The sequence below is a fragment of the Tachypleus tridentatus genome, unplaced genomic scaffold, assembly GCF_004210375.1.
Source record: "Tachypleus tridentatus isolate NWPU-2018 unplaced genomic scaffold, ASM421037v1 Hic_cluster_2, whole genome shotgun sequence".
Lineage (NCBI taxonomy): Eukaryota > Metazoa > Arthropoda > Merostomata > Xiphosura > Limulidae > Tachypleus > Tachypleus tridentatus.
The window spans coordinates 20,726,246-20,746,265 of NW_027467782.1; the positions used below are offsets into that span (position 1 = coordinate 20,726,246).

The 20,020-nt window shown below is 35.3% G+C and overlaps 2 protein-coding genes and 1 long non-coding RNA gene across 11 annotated transcripts in view; 1 reads left to right on the top strand and 2 right to left on the bottom strand.

The window, feature by feature from the left end:
- LOC143243149 (uncharacterized) overlaps nucleotides 1–4,751 on the bottom strand; it is a 58,535-nt gene extending 53,784 nt beyond the window's left edge. Inside the window, exons 1-2 of one of the 2 annotated variants that reach the window (XR_013024069.1) lie at nucleotides 3,332–4,751; nucleotides 320–419 (exon numbers count right to left, since the gene is read on the bottom strand). This is a non-coding gene — a long non-coding RNA (uncharacterized LOC143243149). The remainder of the gene's footprint in view (nucleotides 1–319; nucleotides 420–3,331) is intronic. The other variant, XR_013024070.1, reaches the window with a different exon arrangement.
- LOC143242219 (uncharacterized) overlaps nucleotides 1–20,020 on the bottom strand; it is a 280,724-nt gene that overhangs the window by 83,517 nt on the left and 177,187 nt on the right. The gene's annotated exons all lie outside the window — the stretch shown is intronic.
- LOC143243146 (uncharacterized) overlaps nucleotides 1–20,020 on the top strand; it is a 99,379-nt gene that overhangs the window by 41,498 nt on the left and 37,861 nt on the right. The window contains exon 4 of one of the 8 annotated variants that reach the window (XR_013024063.1): nucleotides 15,629–15,980. The exons of 6 other annotated variants lie outside the window; for them this stretch is intronic. The gene's annotated coding sequence lies outside the window, so the exon portion shown is untranslated. Of the gene's footprint in view, nucleotides 1–15,628; nucleotides 15,981–18,679; nucleotides 19,854–20,020 lie in introns of those variants that run through there. One more of the 8 variants, XR_013024067.1, reaches the window with a different exon arrangement.

Genomic DNA, 20,020 nt, shown 5'->3' on the forward strand with positions numbered 1-20,020 from the left:
GTGTATGTTTTCTAAGTATAACAAGATCATATGGGCTTTTTATAGAAATATTTCTTTGCACAATATTTTAACATTATATCTCTGTCTGCTTAATACATGCATACTTTACATAATACTTTCTGTTGTTTAAATGGGTTTATGCTGTATTTATGTGTGTGTGTATATGTTTATATTCTCTCTGAATTCTACACGCTATATGTTACTGTAGTCACTATATGCTACTGTCTTATTAGTAAAGAAAACAAACATTAATGGACTAAAAAGTCTACAATAACAAACAGATGTTCTGATACATGAACGTAGCAATAAGGGTGTTTACCTCTTCTGGTTTAAACCACTGAGATAACAAAAACAATAAATGTTCCGCTACAAGAAGTAGAGCAAAAAAAAGTCCTCCAACTGCACCAATTTGTCGATACCTGTGGAAGAGGGAAGAAATAATAGTTTTTATACCAATGTAAACTTAACGTCAGATAACAATAAAATAGAATCACTTTTTTTCTATGATATAAAACCTTATAGGCTAATACTAGGCTAATACGGCGAGCATGTTTGGTGCGACTGGGATTCAAATCCGCGACCCTCGGATTACGGGTCGAACGCCTTAACACACTTGGCCATGCCGGGCTAACATTGCTTACTGTGTTTAAATGTTTTAGAAAAAAAAAATCCTTTCTTTGTCGGGAGAGAAATGAAAAAGATATTATAATCACATAACCTCGGAAGGTTTTTTCGTGATGCATATGAATATTTGTGAAAAATTAAAATAACTTGAACATATATATTTGTTTAATTACCTGAATCTGACTGATACTTATTGATTTGAGTGTTTGTTGTTAAGCGAAAAGTTACACAATGGGATCTCTGTACGATGCCCATCACGTGTATCGAAAGTTGATTTTGAGCGTTATTAATACACATTTAGCACAAATTTTTTTTTTATTCCGTATGTTAATTATCAATAACTTCCGATCAGAAGTTTGCGTCCTCTGGTGGGACAGAAGTAAATCTACGGAATTAAAAGGGAAGTTCGATAGCCCAATGTGGCTTTGATGGGAGAAACACACCTACAGACGTTTGTGTGGCGCCATCTGTTTTAATTTCTTTGTACGTTTTTCGATAGAATATGCATAATATACTGATGCATGCACTGATTTATGGAGTATGCTAAACTTGGATAAGATTTTTAAAGTGACGCATTAGGATGAAATATAGGGAAATGCTTTAGAAAGTTCAGTTTAGTTGTTGCTTTACTGATCTAAAAACTTTACTTCACTCTGTGAGTACTTTTGTTGAAATAAGAAACGAAAGACGAAAACGAACCATTTGAAACAAAAATCTAACTTTCATTCAGATGAGAGATAATAAAATGCTAACGTTTGCTCTTGGAATGGGTGAGGAAGTCGTGTTCTTTCCCTATGTTTACCCTGCCGAGACGGTCGGTACTCGATCAACAAACGAAACGGTGAGAAATGGAACTCGTCAAAAGATAAAGAAACCAACTGTAAATGTTTGCTGACATTTATCTACTGCTTCCATACAAAAAACACACCAAAAAGGCAGCATCCAGTTTCCTTGCTTTTAATAAAGCTCCTTCATGGATTGCATTCAGAAATGCTAAATTTCACGTCTCTTATACATCTAATTAACTGCACGAGAAAAATCAGTTACTTTGTCCATAGTATATACATTATTAGACTGAAAGCACGGTGTGGCTGAATAGGTTTTGGTTTCTATTTTTGGTCTGTTTTTCAAGAAAAACGATCACCGAACTTTCAGTTCCAGTGAGAGGACTCGTTTTCAAATTATTCCGTTTGGTGTGTCCTCATCTAGAAATGGGTGATAGAAACTGTGTCAACATCAACACAGAGAATAGGTTGAAGACTCAGTGTCTGCCTTGAGTCTTAAAGTTAACGGTGTAAGTCAGTGTTCTACGTAGGATAAACAATACAAATCTGTTTTAATTATTTACACCACTGTTAATTACTTACTATCCATACAGTTTATTTATATATTTAAAATCCTTGATACATCTGCAGCTTTTCTACACGATAAATTAAGCCTGTGTTTTTAGTCGTACAAACGAATAATGTCCCCCGCTAGTACAGCGGTAAGTCTAAAGATTTACAACGCTAAAATCAGGGGTTCGATTCCCCTTGGTGGACTCAGCAGATGTCGAAGAAAGAAAATTGAAAAAAATAAACACCACTTGGTGTTGGTCAATCTATTTGGAGCAGAATAAACACTTTATATGAAGAAGCACTGAGCACCATTCCTTAACCACTATTATTTCATAGAAAGCTTGTATGCCTAAAAAACACGATATATTTTTATTATTTCATGTTTATATATCTGTGTTGTAGTAAACAGTAACATTATGAGTGAAATGAAAGACATTATTTAAACCTAATTTGCTTTCTTGAAAGTTTTGACTGCCAAGGTCGGATCCTCGACGTGGTGCTACTTTTGACAGCGCTAATAGAACAAACGAAACAATTCCACGCATGAAGCTTGGAATGAAAGATAAATATATATAAGGATTAATACAGCTGTTACCGGCTGAGATGATGACACTGTTTTCTTGTCGAAGACTTTTGATTTCCAAAGGCCATTACCATCTCCTGGATGGTGCATAGCAAATTGGTAATCATAATGGCAACAAATGTGGCCGTAGCCATCATAAGTGTCTTCACCTTTGCACGAGGAAGGGCCGACGCTGTCTGTTGGCAATTTCTCATTACTGATGGTTGTCGCCTTATGTCTAGTAAAATTCGTGAGTACAAGGCCACCAAAAGACTACATGGGATGGTGAATACAGTTAGAAACACAACATCCAGGTACAGCTGGCGATGTGACCTTGGATACTTCTGGGTGTAAAAGATAGAGCCACATAAATACTGATTTATACTTGAAGTACTGAATGAAATAAAGTGACCACCCACGCTCCCAAGGAAAGTTTCCACGAAGAAATGTGCGGGTTTAAGGCGTGGTCAAGTGTGTTCAGGCGTGCGACTCGTAATCTGAGGTTTGCGGGTTCGCATCCCCGCCGCGCCAAACATGCTCATCCTTTCAGCCGTGGGGCCTTATAATGTGACGGTAAATCCCACTATTATTTGGTAAAAGAGAAGCCCAAGAGTTGGCGGTGGGTGGTGATGACTAGTTGTTTTCCCTCTAGTCTTACACTACTAAATTAGAGACGGCTAGCGCAGATAGCCCTTGAGTAGCTTTGTGCGAAATTCACAAATCAAACGATCCAGGGTTATACCAACCAACATGTAAGTAAACGAAACTAAAGTACTCTGAATGAACAGCAAAAGAATCTCCGTTCTACCCGTAACTTTCCATATTATCTGTGACGTCACTGTCACCATGGTAACTAGCAGGTCAGCTACAGAAACGTTGAGAAACAGGGTTCTAGGTTTTGAGCGACGAAGCCGGTGAGAGATACGAAGTTTCCAACAAACCAAAACGTTTCTGGAAAAATAAAATGATTATCGTTACTGTAACGCAACAATAACAACACGAATCGTTCGATAATAATCAAATCCAAGAAACGTCCTTAATATTATCAATGTACGTTAAGTTAGAATCGGTCAGTTTAAGATGAGAAAGATTCGCCATGATGTACAACACACTGACAGCTTCGCACTTACCGGTAAAACTACGTCACTAACAACATTTTTCGTTGCTTAACGAAACGTTCTTATGGCAACCTCACCGTCTTTTTCAGGTTTGTCTTGGCGCCCCACGCACTTTAGGTTAAGAAAATAAATATAATTTAACGATAAATAAATTCTCAACTCAAGAATGGAATTTTGGGATTGATACAGTGACGACGAAACCATAAAGTCTCTTACTATGTTACAGTTCAAATAAAGTTTTAAGACATTTTCACCCGTTAACGTTGGGTTGATAAAAATAATAAAACTGTATCATTTTAGTTCTAGTGTTGTTGTGGTAGTGCATTTATCTGAACAACTGGATTTAAAAATTCACCTAATATATAATATTCTGAAAAAAAAAAGAAACCATAGAGAGAATATATTATTGTATATATTAAGAAATATAAATAAAGTTTTAAATAATGGAAAATATTTAAAATAAAAGTAAGAAACTAAAGGTTATTAAACAAACAACAAACCCGATTTCTATATAGAGAAACTTCTGAATAAATTACCTATATATTATGCTTCTTGAAGAATAGTTAAAATTGTTTAAGTCTCGTAAAAATATCTCCACTAACGCAGCGTTATGCCAAAAGACTTATAACGCTGGAATCCTGGTTTCGATACTCGTGGTGGGCAGAGCACTAATAGCCCATTGTGTAGCTTTCTGTGTATTTACAAACAAACAAACATGTCTTGTAAAAGATGTCGAAAATATAATTTGCCTCCTTTAGCCAATCAAAATATCTGTCGTAATATCAAGAAATATAATTTGCTTCCTTTAGCCAATAAAAATATTTGTCGTAATATTAAGAAATATAATGCGTCTCTTTTGCCAATCAAAATATGTGTTGTAATAAACTATTTAATTCTATGTTGTACTTCATCTCACAAGTCACAATGGTAGTAACTTAAACAATTATTCAGCGCTGTTGTAATTTTTATAAGCTAATTTCATCAAGTATTCATATCAATCAATTAATTACATGTTTATATATTTAGCACTATGTAAATTAAATAAACATACATATCACATTACAAAGTGTACCGATTTATTGTACCAATTGAGCTTTTCACCTAGCTGAGTTTTGGCAACAATTTGAACCGATCACGAACTAAATTAACATATAACATTGATAAATACATGCTTTACAGAATTATACAATAGTAACAACTCCGATTTCACAATATTTTACTTTTACAAACTTGCTGTAATGCTTTTGAAAAGTTCCAGACTTTTTAAAATATGAATTAAAGAGGCTGTTACATTGAATATTATAAATATATTTTGTTACAACTTGTTCAACACACGTGTCTAAACGTCACTAAAACACGGAACAGAAATACGTTTTGGTTTTATATATGGTAATATTAATACAGAAGCATACACACACACACACATATATATGTATTTACATTTATACAGCTTGATGTCTAAAATATGTCGAAAACAAGTCACAGATACGATTAGACAATATGTCAATTACAATACATAACCAATAAACAGTTTGAAGCTAATGATAGTAAAGCGGTCAATACAATAATAGAAATTACACTGTGAAGAGCTTACGGAGACTTTAGACATATCAGTGACAAAATCCTGGAAACCATTATGGAAGATACAGCAAATAGAAACTACGTTTGAAATCCCCGATTTTCTGTCATTTCTGATAACAAAAAGTATACGGTTTAGCGAGTCAGGATTATATTGGTAGCTGAAAGCTTTTAATGGGCGTAAAATAATCAGACTAGCTTGTCGAAGTAACGTTATGAAATCGAACAAAGTAGGTTGTTACTGAAAAGTAAAGTGTATATCGATTAGCCAAAATACGTTATTCGACATATAATGAAAACAGTACATTATTCAATGTGTAAAACACATATAATTAAATGGTACGGGAAGAAGTGCCCTTAGCAGAATTCCAAGAATCAAGAAGTCTCCTAAACAGTATTCCAGAAATGTAAAAGTATCTTAAATAGTATTCCAAGAGTAAAGTATCTTAAATAGTATTCCAAGAGTAAAGTATCTTAAATAGTATTCCACGAAGTCTAAAGTTGATCACCTGGAACATTATGATGAAACATTACAAAAGGAAACAGTTCGTTATACCAGGTCCGGCATGGCCAAGCGTGTTAAGTCGTTCGACTCATAAACTGAGAATGGCGCGTTCGAATCCCAGTCGCACCAAACATGCTCACCCTTTCAGCCGTGGGGGCGTTATAATGTGACGGTCAATCCCACTATTAGTTGGTAAAAGAGTAGCCCAAGAGTTGGCAGCGGTGGGTAGTGTTGACTACCTGCCTTCCCTCTGGTCTTACACTGTTAAATTAGGGGCGGCTGGTGCAGATAGCCCTCGCGTAACTTTGTGCGAAATTCAAAACAAACAAACGAATCATTATACTAATTTTTTAAAAAAATGGATATTGTTTGGTTAACAATAAACTTTCGATTAGTTGATTAAACCATTGATTCAAATTTTTTTATTGGTCATAAAATGTCAAATAAATTCCCCATATTTACTGAACTGTTTATTAAACATTAAACTTTTTATTAAAGGATATTGACATCATATCTTGTTTAAAGGTGAATTTTACAGAAAAAAGAAAACTTTGCTGTGAAAAGAACTACTCGTACTGATTAATTTTGCAGGTTTACATTTTTTATAAAAATATGTGCTAATAAATGAAACGTAGAACTTGGTGCAGAATGTGCCCTTTCTGAGTGGCAATCCGAACGTTTTAGTTTTACGTTTGCAGCTGGGAAAGGTACTGTGACGTAATAGTTGCCAAACAAACCGCCAACGCCAGCGCATTGAATGTAAATAAACATGGCCAATGCATGGAGAGAAACAGAGGCGGAGTCTGTTTTGACTTTGTGTTCTGAACAATGTCGAGTAGCGCTATATCAATTTCAACCTACTCTGAATGAATCTAGTACAGTTACTTTTGACACAGATCTGACAAGTTCTAGTTATGAGGACAGTTCCACGAACGAAAGTGGCGGAACTGTGAGTGATACTGATAGCATCCAGGCCGGTTGCGAGTCGGTCATACAGCCAGTGGAAGAATGGTAAGCCTTAGTCATGACAATAAATATGGTCTGTATTATTTTACGTGCAATTTTAAGCATCTCGAAACCTGTCTGGTGTTTATAAATTATTGGTATCACAGACTGGGTTTTATTTGTTTATACTTTGCCGACTATGGTAACTAATACTCGGCCCTTCCACAATCATTGTACCGGGTATTTATGACTCGTAACAAAATGAATTTCAATTATACGTCAAAATTCTGTTTATAAAATTAAACTTGATGTAGCAGGCTGATTAGTTAATTTAATATTTACCATAAATGTATAATTTATACGACATATTCCTTTTCTACAACCATAAGCAACGCAGTAAACCATGTTATCTTAAAACAAACATAAAGTAGCAATATCAAGACAAAAAATTGTATAACAAGGTATGTAATCCGAAAAAAACACCGATAGATTTATATAAAACACCACCACTGAAACGAACAAAATGGTCGGCGCGCAACGAAGCGTGTTTGGAAACTATTACGTCATAGTTGTAAAACGTCACGGAAACAGCCAAACGACCGAGAGAAACTTGTGTTCGAGGATCGCATATTTTGTTTCATTTATTACTCAAAAAACTAAAGTGTTTATAAATATGGCAACCACACAGGAATTTTACCTAACAAAAGTACAGTTCCTAAGGTAATTATTAAATTTGTTGAAAATTCACCATAAATGTACAAGACTTACGTAACTGTTACCTGCTAATAATAAAAATGATTCAAAACCAATAAGTTATTGTAAGCTGTTGCCTGCAAAAAATAAAAATGATTCACAACAAATCAGTTATTGTAAGCTGCTGCCTTCTAACAATAAAACTGAATCACAACCAATCAGTTATTGTAAGCTGTTGCTTAATAACAATAAAACTTATTCACAACAAATCAGTTATTGTAAGCTACTGCCTACTAACAATAAAACTGATTCACACCAAATCATTTATTGTAAGCTGTTACTTGCAAAGAATAAAAATGATTCACAGCCAATCAGTTATTGTAAGCTGCTGCCCACTAACAATAAAACTGATTCACAACAAATCAATTATTGTAAGCTGCATCCTACTAACAATAAAATCATTTATAACTATTGAACTTTGTCCTGTATCAGAAGAAATAAATATAATAGTCATTCAACAAAGTGTGGCAAAAAAAGTTACTGTTTTATAAATAGTATGTACCTCAAGTTGTACTATGGGCATTTATTAAGAAGCAGAAAACAGACTTAAAAGACAAACAACAGGCCAGTATTCAATTAGAAGAGTCGCAAAGGAAGACCAAAGGATATCTTTGTAGAACAACATTATAAAAAGTAAAGATCTGGACAAAACAAAGGCCTAACATAGCGGAGAGCCTTCACAGCTGTCCGTGGATTATTTGAAACAAAATAAGAGAGGATTTATTAACCAAGCCTTTAAATAACAAAATACAAACAGAAGAACCAGCAGTTATGTTGTAGGAGTCCGCAGTAAAATGTTTATTACATTTGCTGAGACATAGGAACGAATTTTTCAGTTTGCTTCTTCATATGTTAGAGTGAACAGATGACAGAATTGGAAAAAGTCACATTTCTGAGGCCATAGTGGGAATTTACTATATGAGCCTTTTACATATTTGGTATAGAGGCTCATTACGTCCATGAGGAGATAGACATAAACATTCAATTTTGGGTTTTTATGAGCGTTTCTCACCCATTTTCTCTTACCACTATCTCACCTCACGTGGACGCATCTTTATGAAATTTGGTATGGAAGTTCACTGGATTTATGGGAAAATACACATAAATTTTTATTTTTTACGTTTTCCAGTTTTTATTGGGCAGTTTTACGTTTTTTTTTTACCAATACTCTCCTCCTCTAGTGGATCTTCACCAAATGTGACATGAATGTTTGTTGTGTCCACGGTGAAATGCGTGCAAACTTATGGTTTCACATGTTATGTTTTGCAGTTTTTTAGGCGTTTCTAAGTTTTGTTTACAATTACATATAAGGGAAGCAACTTTCGATCTCCTAAGTAACTTTCAATTAGATAATGAACTTATGTAACTTCTGTCCAGAAAACGAGTACTCCAATTGGTTCCATAAATGTGTTTCGTTTCAACTGTATAACACAAGTGTAAGCTTTGAGATTTACCGTTGATTGTATTTGTTAAATAATGCCCTTTGATCTAATTTTCAAAATTCCGGTAAAAATGCCCCAATGCTTAATCATTTTAAAATGTATAAAATGCTTACCCTCCATTAGTACAGCGGCAAGTCTACGGATTTACAATGCTAAAATTAGGGGTTCGATTCCCCTCAATAAACACAGTAGATAGCCCGATGTGGCTTTGCTATAAGAAAAACACACACACATAAAATACTTTGTCAAAAATTTAAATGAAATATAGAGTCTTAGCCGCTAAGTAAAGGTTGGTATTGAAGATATGATCACTGGGAGGGACTTCCCCATAAAGCGGGCAAAAAAGATCTGAAGAAGATCAGTGAGCGACACACTTAACTTTTAACCTAACATAAAGAAGTTTTACTCAGGTTGTCATAGTGATGCAACTAAACTATTCTTCATGTTAAAATAACAGTCAAGAACGTGTCCACGTTCTTGCAACAAAACAGCCCATGTTTTCATATATATCACATTTAAACAACAAGAAAACGTGATAAATGGAAAACAAATTACCGAGGAAAACGTCTCGGTTGTTCTGTGGCTTCCTACAAATATAACATTGTACAAGAGCTATTAAATACAGGGGGTTTCTTTTATTTAACATAAATCTTACACTAAGTGTTTTAAACAATATTCCGATTATATATGTATATATCATACACTGTTTTAAAATACAATATAATATTTTTACCAGCCCGTATAGAAGACACCAATAAAAATCGCGGAGAAAAAATCTGTATATACGATACAGGAATGCCCTTCTTTCTCATCGATTGTTTGTTTTCAAATTTCGTGCAAAGCTACACGAGGGCTATCTGCGTCAGCTGTCCCTAATGTAGCAGTGTAAGATTTAGAGGGAAAGAAGCTAGTTACCACCACCCACTCTTGCGTTACTTTTTTATCCACAAATCGTCGAATTGACCGTAATATTATAACACTCCCACGACTGAAAGGGCGAGCATGTTCGGTGTGACGAGGATTGGAACTCGCTACCCTCAGATTACGAGTCGAGTGTCTTTACCACCTGGACATGCCGGTACTGGTTTTCTCATCGAATGAGTGTATACTGTTTGAATTAGATATAGTAATTTTATTATCGAGATCTGATTTGTCTAGAACGACAACAGAAGAAAACTAACAAACATCTAAATCTATTTTTTTATCCCTATATTGATAGTGTTGTTCAACGTGTAACCTTATTAAACACAAAACACTATAACACAGACTACGAGTCAAAACCGGGAAGCAGTACAGATTTGTAAATAAAAATAATTTACGATTTTGACTGATTTAACAAAATATACCCAGAGTTGTGATACTTTTGTACCGGCCTGGCATGGCCAGGTCGGTTAAAGCGTTCTACTCCTCATCTTAGGGTCGAGGGTTCGAATCCCCCCTCACACCAAACATGCTCGCCCTTTCAGTCGTGGCAGTGTTATAATCTGACGGTTAATACCACTATTCGTATTGGTAAAGAGTAGCTCAAGAGTTGGCAATGGGTGATAATGATTAGTCGCTTTCTCTCTAGTCTTTCACTGCTAAATTAGGGACTAGTAACGCGTGAAGTTAAAATCAAACTTATGTTCTACAACTTAATGACACTCGATTAGGTTTGAAGGCTGTTAATGCTTGAAAACTGTATTTCAATACCTGTGATGGGCACGGCCCAGATATCCCGTTATTTACACTGCTTCCCCAACGGCACAGCGGTATGTCTGCGTACTCCCACCGCTAAAAACTGGGTTTCAATACCCGTGGTGAATAAGCACAGATAGCCCATTGTGTAGCTTTGTGTTTAATCACTAACACGCAAAACACTTAGAATGAAATTATTTACTTAGTTTGTAAAACACTATAGCTAAGTTTCTTATTATTCAAACTAGTAAAAGAAGCGAATTACTTTAAGATGAACCAACAAAACAAAGCGTATAACATTTATCAATACAAATTCATACTACAGGGTGAATTTAAAGAAACCCATTATTGGAAATGATTATATCTTAAATAAGTAATACTTGTTCTAGGGGAATTATGCTTCACCAGATAAGAATATTGATATTTATTTGTACAGGTACAAGATGACTCAAAACTGTCTTAGTAAGTGTTTAATATAACTTCTGTTATTCTTTATCAGAATATGAAACCTAACCCTAAATTAAGACACTGCAAGTATTATCTATCCTGGACAATTTTCATTGATATCCTGAATAACGTTGATTCATCCTTAAAATTCCCTGGCCAGTATTCGTTGATCCTCACAATACCCCATAATAAAAATAATGCCAGTCTGTTAGAGAAGCTCCCTCCCCTCTCAGTGGCATAGCGGTATGTCTTCGGACTCACATGGCGAGAATCCGTGTTTTGATATCCTTGTTGGGCAGAGCACAGATAGTCCATTTGTTTAGCTGTGGACGTAATTACAAACTGTTGGAAAAGCGATATAAGTATACAATGTAATGTGGTTTTGAAGGACGCTGTGATATGTACGAGCTTTCGTGATATGCCCCGCATGGTCAGATGGTTAGGGCGTTCGACTCGTAATCTGAGAGTCACGAGTTCGAATCACCGTCACACCAACATACTTGCTCTTTCAGCAGCAGAGGCGTTATAATATTACGGTCAATCCCACTTTTCGTTGGTAAAAGAGTAGCCCAAGAGTCGACGGTGGGTGGTGATGGCTAGCTGCCTTCCCTCTAGTTTTATACTGCTAAATTAGGGACGGTTAATGCAGTTAGCACTCATGTAGCTTTGCGCGAAATTAAAAGAAACAAACCAACTTTTCATGACTAAAGCTTTTTTTTTTTTTCAATATGCCTCTGGTAAAACTGAGTTGTTTTAGGGAAAAGTAACTTTTCAGAAACGAGCAGTGTACTCATTGTATTCACACTGCACGAAGAAAGTTTCCCGAAATTACATATTGGATCAACATTTAGCAATAACGTTTTAAAGAAGACCTAACGCTAACTTCGGTTCACTTACTGGCAAATAAAATGGTTTCTGGGGCGTATATGTGCGCGAGATCATAACAAAAATACTTTTAATTCGTTGATATACATTTAAGATATGCTACAGTTAGCTTAAGTTATTTCTGATGATCCTAGGCTTAGGAGAACATGGAATTTGTTAAGTGTAAGTGATAGAAGACCCTAGAGATACAAGTCGACACTGAATCAACCGAGTCACTGATTGAACAGTGATCCGAGTATAGCAGAGAAGGGTAGAACTTATTTCTTTCCTAACCAGATTTGAGATTCACAAACAGCGTTCGAAATCTAGATGTTTGGTTATCTCTTTGTTTGTCAGATTAAAACAATAACTATCGTTCGTGTAAAGTTGAAACTCGCATGATTAAAAGGAAATATTTCCCAGAATAGAGGAAGCGTTGTCAGTTCATATATACACTCAATCATAAGTTGGATACAACTAGTATGGCTATTAAAATAGAAAACTTTAGATACACATCGGGAATTGGCTATTAGGCAACGATGAAGTTCGCTCTTCACAAATATGCTTCTGATACACAAATCACTTTTGTACATGCTTAAATACACAGTCGTTTTCTTATAGTGAGAGAAATTGTTGACGAAACTGGATTCGTGTTTATAATTTCATCGTGTGAAAATCTTATTTTGAGATTGGAATAAACTTGAAGGTGTGGTTAGTTTTATCATCATAAACTCTTTGCTTGATTTTGAGTTTACGTAAATTACCGTTTTATGGAACGTGTTGTTTGTGGACAGTTAAAAAATGTTTTAAATTTGATCAAACAAAATAATAAATTTGTAAGAATACCCAAGTCTGGCGTAGCCTATATGGTGTTAGACTGCAGACCGATGACCGATCCGTGATATAAGACATGATGCCTGTAAACACGCTCAACATTTTCAGCTGTGGATGTATCATACAGTTAACAGTAACTTCCGTTATTCAGTACAAAGAACTGAACAAAGCCCTTGTGGCGGCGGTTGTTGTAGATTTCTCGTTATTTGAAAATTAGTGACATAGTTTCTGACCTGGTCATCTAGTCCATCTACTCACGAGGTAGGTATCTGACGTGAATACTTTCAAGAACTAAAGCTTCAGTACACGTTTTAAGGAATACTGACTTATTTCATTAATATGGAGAGAGACGAAATCAGTCATACATTTCACAACTTTAAGAAACATGGACCATCGATTTTATTCAGGAACCAGAAAGAGTTCCAATAACTTTGGTGTTTCTATTCCAATAAAATCAAAGTTTGTACAGGTAGTAGGGACATAAACAGAGAGGAAAACATCTATGACTGTTAACCTCACATCATACCAGAGGTTGTCTTCTTTTAGTTCCTGATATATAGGATACAAATAACTTTTAATCTTCTTTATGAAGGCTACCTTCTGCTGAATGTCATCTGTTATGTTGTACATCTATGTAAGCTGAATACGTTCACCAACAGCTCAAAGAGCCATCTGTGGGACCACAAATGACCTATCCGGTTTCATTGAGTATTTCACTTGCATGGTTTCGAAACACAATACTGATAAGACCCAGGAAATTGTCAACTAGAACAGTAAGACAAACAGTCAACCTTTTCTTATTGCTGTCTACGGAATTTTTTATCGCTGATATCTATATATCTATGTGTGTGTGGCTTATTGTGTTACCAACAGTTACAGGCGATCCCACTTGATTATAGAAGTACATTATGCAAATATAATAATAAGTTGGAAAACAACGGTTTATGATCATAATGAAGCGGTTTATTTTTTGGTGAATTATACGACACGTTTCGACAGAACACTGGTTTGTTTTCTTTAGGGAAGATCTGTAGGATTCTAGCGCATTATAAGTCTATATACAGTAGTCACTGTGCAGTTTTCTCTGTTAATAAATATATAAATGTACAGTGACTCTCCGAACACCCTGTAGTATAAAATATTAATATCAATAAGTTGCACGTGTTCTTAATATACTAACAACTTCAAGTTGAAAAATGCCACGGATCATATCCTAAGAAGACAAACCAAAGTTGTGTAAAAACGTTTAGTATATTTTCTAAAATATGTATCAACTAATGGTTCTTATAAATCGTTTTTGCTAACTTATTACTAGGCCCGGCATGGCCAGGTGGTTAAAGCACTCGACTCGTAATCTGAAGATCCCCGTCACTCTAAACATGCTCGTCCTTTCAGCCGTGGGGACGTTATAATGTTACGGTCAATCTCACTTTTTAAATGCCCCCCGCTAGTACAGCGGTAAGTTTACGAATTTACAATGCTGAAATCAGGGGTTCGATTTCCCTCGGTGGGGTCAGCAGATAGTCTGTTGTGGCTTTGTTATAAGAAAAACACACACTTATTACTATAAGCTATCTTTTACTACCCAAATTAAAAAACATTTGTTTGAAAATACATTAAAACTGAAATCGAAATGAAATTGTAGTGAAATTTTATTTAACATTAAGACCAAATTCGCAGGCCTACGTAAGGCTTTTGGAGAAAAAAAAGATTAAGCCAGATCCACGACGACTGCAGTATGTTAAATACATGTACATGTAATTTTCTGTTTTTTTATTAACTGTAGCTCTAAAATTATCGTTTCATTATTGTACATAAATCTGAATTCCGAGATTGATTCTGACTTCTATTCTATTGTTTATGTTATTATGCCTTAAAGAGATAATTAGCATATTAATCATTTTGACATTATCTTTGTAATCCCTTTAATAATTAGATATCTTAATAGTTCCTATATTAAGCGTACATATCAGGTGCATGAAATATATTCAAATTAAACTCATAAGCTACGGCTTCTAGATACACCAGAATCCCATTAACCTTATAAGTTATGGCTTCTAGATACACCAGAATCCCATTAACCTTATAAGTTATGGCTTCTAGATACACCAGAATCCCATTAACCTCATAAGTTATGGCTTCTAGATACACCAGAATCCCATTAACCTGATAAGTTATGACTTCTAGATACACCAGAATCACACAACTCAATACTATCAGCAACTTAAACCTCTCTAACCATTTTCTTAATCGTATGTGTTTTGTACGTCACACCTGACTTATTGGATAGTATAAATTGTTTAGATAACAAGAGTCTATTAATTATGAAAATTTGAAGAAAATTAAAACAATCACTTATCATAAATAGTAAAATTTAAACTATTTATAGATAGTATTGGTATGCTCATTGTTTTAGTTTATTTATATATATATTTACTTTGGAGAAGTAAACGTCTTGTTATCTCGCCACACAGAATTTTGAAAATCACCGAAAAAAAAAAAAAAAAAAAACGGGTTCACGTTTCATGTTTTAATTAAACTGACGTTTCATGTTTTCATTGAACTGACGTTTCATGTTTTTCATTAAACTGACGTTTCATGTTTTTCATTGAACTGACGTTTCATGTTTTTCATTAAATTTGTGGCTAATTTTCTTGAAGAATAAAAAGAAGTGATTAACAATATCAAATAAATTTATGGTATCTAAGAAACGTTCTAGAACATAAATAACACATATGGTTATTCACAAGTAACGCCCCCTACAGGAGTATACGTAATGAACAAACTGTAGCACCTTAAATGTGTCACGTCTCACCCACCTATCGAAAAGCACGGAACTAACCAGGCCATCTGTGATGCCATAACTCATCACTTAATGTGTACTTCCACAGTAGGTGGGGGGAGTTTTGAATATGTTTCTATTACATTTTTTTTTCATACAGGCAGAAAAGCTCAGCATCTAAGGTAAGAAATTTTCAGACTTAAGAGGAGCACTTAATGAAGCACTTAATGACCGGAATACGAGTGTCATCCTGTATTCATGAAAAAACAACAGAGATGCACAGCTACATCTCTGAAAATGACAACCGACAGACGCGTCTTTTCTGAGAGTTTTAACTTCATTAACCATTTACAGCTCTGGTCAGTTTTGTCAAGAGCATTTAGAGACCCACCCGGGAAATTTCTCCAACCTTCCCGACCTTCTGGTTGATCTGGCTCTAGCAAGAGCCTTCGAACTTTGTAGCTTTCACTGAGGAAAAATTACAAATTTGGTGCCATAAAATGAAGTGCCTGGTAAGAACATTTCACTAAAATTTTTAAATATTGCAGACGTATAGAAATATAAATTTATAATATGAACTGCTTACTTAGCGCTATTATATCCAACACTACTATTATACTGAACAGGAACCATAACGTTCTACTAGAATTGTTAGGTTTCAGTTTTGGTTTTGCTCGTTCATTTTTAAACACATCCTCTAAATATTCCAAGTTTTATTCACTTTAACTGTCAACATTACAAAGAGTCTTACAGAGAGATTCATAATAACCTATACGATGTTTCGTTGTTTATCTGTATCTTTAGAGAACTGTTACAACAGTCAGTCGTTGTTGTAGTTCAGTGTTTATCTGTATCTTTAGAGAAGTGTTACAACAGTCAGTCATTGTTGTAGTTCAGTGTTTGTCTATATCTCTAGAGAAGTGTTACAACATTCAGTCGTTGTTGTAGTTCAATGTTTATCAACATCTTTAGAGAAGTGTTACAACATTCAGTCGTTGTTGCAGTTCAATGTTTATCTCTATATTTAGAGAAGTGTTGCAACAGTCAGTCATTGTCCGTAGTTCAATGTTTATCTATATATTTACAGAATTATTGGTACATTTAGTAAATATATAGAAAACACACACCATCAACGTAAAGATACGTAAAGTTAAAATTATCCGAGTAAAACCACATTATGGTAACGCTTGTAATTTGTAAATATTAGTTAAACTAAATTATCAGTTTTCAAACATTGTGTTATTATAATTATCAGTTCATGTTAGTGACTGTCTTGTCTTTTCCAAAGTTCAAGGGATTTTCTATACCCTGAACAATGAGTATTTTACGTTGTTCTTGTTGTTTCCAATTTAGCGGGCCCGGCGTGACCCAGCGTGTTAAGTCGTGCGACTCGTAATCTGAGGGCGGCGGGTTCGCATCCCCGTAGCGCCAAATATGCTCCATTTTTCAGCCGTGGAGGCGTTATAATGTGACGGTCAATCCCACTACTCGTTGGTAAAAGAGTTAGCAGTGGGTGGTTATGACTAGCTGCCTTCCCTCTGGTCTTACACTGCTAAATTATGGACGGCTAGCACAGATAACCTCTGTGTTGCTTTGTGCGAAATTAAAAAAAACAAACAAACCAATTTAGCACAAAGCTACACAATAGGCTATCTTTGATATGCCCACCACTGGTATCGAAACCCGGTTTGTAGCGTTGTAAGTCCGTACACATACCACTGGGGGGCAGTACTTTACGTCTTTACATCCACTGACCTTAATAATATTGTTAACACCTGCCCCACGAACCAGCACAGAATCTAATATGGAGTCTCTTCATAAACCGATCATGTCAGATTATTTCGATAGATCTTAATGAATGAGGCTCGGAGAAACTTCTAAAACAACCAAAAGCAAAAACATAAAAATATGAATTATGAAATGTATATGAATTATGCAATAGTGGTACCACGCTGTGTGTTATACTATAATTTGTATATTTATTCTTTATTGGTGAAAGAACATTTTTTAATTTGATAATCGCTAGGAAAATCATTGTATCTATTAACGCATTGTGCCACCTGCTGCTATTTCAAGACAACACTTTTGGGGCTTCACTGTGGTGTTAGTTTCACAAAGTATTAAAACTAAGGACTTTGTATATATGATTCCAATCCATCTTTTAACAGGTAACGATACTGGTGTGCCCACTTTTATGTATCGCTGTCAATGCAGCAATCAATTAATAAATCTTTGATTGGTCAGTTGTATCGAATCGATTAGAATAGCTTTGAATAATTTCTCCATCTCATCTGGACCCACAGTTTAGCTTAATGGGTAGGCTTAACTCATGAGATTCACAACACCATCTAGAACATTTCAACCATGTTTTGTTTTCCCCTTTCAAGTTAACATTTCCATGTAAACATTGATAGTCTCGAGTATAGGTCATGGGTTTGATGTAATAACTTCGACTTCGAAGGAAATACCAAATGTCTTCTCTTTTATATCTAATCAGAACAATCCAAACCTTTCTGGAATGACTGTTTTTTATATCCACGTTATGATTTCAGGTTCGATCGTTATCAGATGTTACAATACAGTGATGTCTTGTCTTTTATATCTCATCAGAACAACCCAAACTAAACACGAGATGGCAATATTTGAGTGACTTTCACACTTTGGATCGAGAAATCCGCTTTCTACTAAGTCAAAGGCCCAGAATGGTTCAGGTACTCGACTCGTAATCTGAGGGTCGCGGGTTCGAATCCCCGTCATACCAAACATACTCACCCTTCAAACGTGGGGGCATTATAATGTGACGGTCAATACACTATTTGTTGTTAAAAGGGTAGCTCGAGAGTTTGCTGTGGGTGGAGATAACTAACTGTTTTTCCTCTAGTCTTATACTGCTATATTAGGGACGGCTAGCGCAGATAGCCCTCGTGTTATTTTGCGCGAAATTCAAAAACAAACAAACAAAGTAAATGAAGTATCAGTTTCATCTGATATTAGAAGTTTTTTTTCAATTCTTCTCACATCAACATGAGAAAAAATTCATCAGCTCAGCAACGATGGATATATTTAATGTTGTTGTTTTTCATATTAACGTCAGCGTAAGAAATAGGAGAAATTAATATTTTGTGGGGAAATATAAGTACTTGTAATTTTATTTGTTTATAATACATTTTACCCTGCCTGCGCGGTACACACAAGAAAACTGGTTGTTGTACCTAATAAAATCTTATCTGCGCTTCTACTGTACAGTTTCAGTTATAATCGGATTACGAATTTCATTTTTTTTGTTGCTCTACGTTTGTTCTACCTCACTAGATTAATTCGGATACGATCCAATTTTTTCTTGGGATGTACTTGTAGAGGGATGGGTGTGGGGGGAACAGAGTGATTAGTTAGTGTCTCAGGCAACATAAGAAACAACACGAAATAGCTGGAGATAAAAGAGAAAGAACGACCCAAGATGGCTGCCACCTGTAAAGTATCCTCTGTCTGATCAATACGACAACGTTACACTCAGATCAGTAGAATGTTCTTGAATGTTTCTACTCATAACAAGAGAAATCTAACATTTAAGTACCGTCATATGCTCTCACTCGACCCATATGAGGTTTATAAGGTTAAAATTATAGTTCCAGTCCCCTCGATGAACACAGAATAGATAGCCTATTGTATAGCTCTGCAATTACCAAGAAATCACTACAATAGTAACAATAATAATACCACTATAATATATTCACGTGTTAACATGAATTTCTGGGTTACAGATTTCTCGTTTTAGTTGGTGCGACCTCTACGCCAAAGTATTTTTTATTGTATTGTTGATATGCGTCTCAGAATAAAGGTCTTGGAGCCTAGTTGTAGTTAGGAGTGAATCATCACAATGGACAATATGCCAAGAGTTACTTTAGTGCCAGAAAAATATCCATAAACATCAGTATATATAAACTATTTTAAACAATCGTATTGTTGAGAACTCAGATTTTGAACGAATTCCCTCAGCTTCAAGTAGGTGGCGCCAGTAAACACATCACGAAGCTTTTCTGTGGGGTAGGTGTATATATATCAGGCTTAGAAGGTGCGAGAAAGACTGTCGAATTGAGAATAACTTTGCACAAACGTCATTACAAGGGTAGGAAATCTGGTGTTCTGTGTCCACCACAACAGGTGATACACGAGTGAGGTTTATTATCAGGTTTATTAATCTCATGGCCTGGCCTGGCATCAATTTTTAAAACAAATGATCTTCTTAAATGTTAAGTAACTCCCCTAGTGGCTGTAAGGGTTAGTATATTTGGTGCGACGGGGGATTTGAACCCGTGGTTTACGAGTCGAACGTCTTAACCCACCTGACCATGCCGGACCTTATAGAGATTTTCTTTTCAACTAAAGTAAGTTGATATAAGCCAGTAAGTTTCGTTTGAAAACATTTAGTTAAGTATAATGGTGAAAGTGGAAGAAAGTTTCTCATTCTTGTCATGAATTTGTACTTCGTGTTTTATAACTAATTTATGACTCCACTGTTATCATGCAATACACACCAGTACATGTAAAATGA